Here is a 1,859-nt window from a genome sequence, read left to right as displayed (position 1 = left end):
ATGGTTTTTATTCCCTTTTCTATTTCACGTTAACAGGGCTCTTAGTAACCTGGGTTACACAAGTCACACGACATTGGTGTTCGTCAAAAAACAGTAGGAAAGTTAATTCGGGATTTTTACACGGGTGATGATGATGAGAGAAAAACACTGACATTCTGAATTCAAACGGCAATAAAATCAATCGACTTGTCCCTGTAAATGTTAAAAACACCTTACGTTTTCATGAGAAACAATTACCATCCGAATAGGGCTTAACTCGTTATAAGAATAATAACTTGCTGCAGCTGCTATCTCACCTTCTTCAACGTGTAAAGCACGCAGATCGGCGACGGTGTCGGTGGGTGAAGATAATTGTGAGCTGCCGCTGCACGCGGGGTCTTCCACATGTTTTATGTGAAGCGAAGTAGTTAGTTAGTTTTGGAATTTTTGCTGTAAGATTAGCATCCCTTTTTCTCCCTTTCTCCCTTTCAAGCTTATTTTTCCTTTTTTTGCGCACCACTATCACTTTTTTTAATCATTTTGAACACCAGCGAGGCTTAACAAGCAATAAAAGCCAATTTCCCATTTTCTAGTCTACATGCGATAGCATAACGCAAAGAGGCGTTTCCCGATGTCATGGCGCGAATTGTAAAGTGATTTTGATTGGACAGTGATTTATCAGTCAGGCACATTTTCTAATCATTTTTTCTTGTTATTTTATTAGACAAAAATCAACCACCTATGACTTGTCAATCTCATTTCCTCCAACCAATCACGGGCCCCCTCTACCCGCGGGCCCTGGGGCTTCAGCCCCACCTAGCCCTTATGTTAATCCGGCCCTGCTCATAGCATCAGTTGTCTTAGTTAGCCGGTGCTGTGACAGTCATGGTCATTACTGTTCGGTAGCTTCAGATCACACGCTGAATCACGCATGCGCAGTATCATCAGCTCATCGGTTCTCAAATCGGACACGTCCGAAAGAAGCGGTTCTCGGTTGTGTACTGATGATCCGAAACCCGTTGCAACCGGTTCTACTCGAGAACGAGATGAGATTCGAGGACCGCGAGAGCGATTCAAAAGGAGTCGCTTGTTTGCTCTTGCTGTAGTTTGATTACGTCATTTTTTTATCTTTATATCACCTTGTTTAGAATTAAATAAGATGTCCATGGATTATTTATGAAACAAATAAATGTTTCCAATCTTTAAAAAAAATAACTTGAAAGCACAACTGCACAACTTTCACGATATTGCTTTTTAAATAACATTAATATAGAAAAATAAATTTGTAGAACTATTTCTGAACATTAGTTTGATCTGTGTACAAAATATGTTCATATTGGCATGTAGTTTATTATGTACAGTATTATACAGTATTTTATGCTACTAAAAAGCACAATAAACTTTTTTGTATTTTGAATTAAGTTATAAACATATTTCCAGTATGTTTTATATTATCACACTGTCCGATGTTCAACAAAACTTGACTAACGTGCTTTTCATTCTCTTGAAAAATTGCATGCATGCGCAGTATCATCAGCTCACCGGTTCTCAAATCGGACATGTTCGAAAGAAGCGGTTCTCGGTTGTGTACTGATGATCCGAAAACCGTTGCAACCGGTTCTTGACTCGAGAGCGAGAACGGTGACAGGCCGCGTGTGTTCGTTCGTGTACGCCGCGCATGCGCACTCATATCAGCTGCTCTGCTGCTCGTGCCCATCATCATCAGTTCTCTCTTCACAGCAGGTTAAGTCAGTGTACTGTTGGAGTAACTGAATAACTCCGGGATGTTGGTTTATTTCGAGAGGTAGTGTCAGGCACGTCAAAAAGTGAGTAACTTTAGTAATTTGTGGATTCGTGTTTGCTAACTGGAGATGCGAACT

The sequence above is a fragment of the Megalobrama amblycephala genome, linkage group LG1, assembly GCF_018812025.1.
Source record: "Megalobrama amblycephala isolate DHTTF-2021 linkage group LG1, ASM1881202v1, whole genome shotgun sequence".
NCBI classification, from domain to species: domain Eukaryota; kingdom Metazoa; phylum Chordata; class Actinopteri; order Cypriniformes; family Xenocyprididae; genus Megalobrama; species Megalobrama amblycephala.
This window is presented reverse-complemented; position numbering follows the sequence as displayed.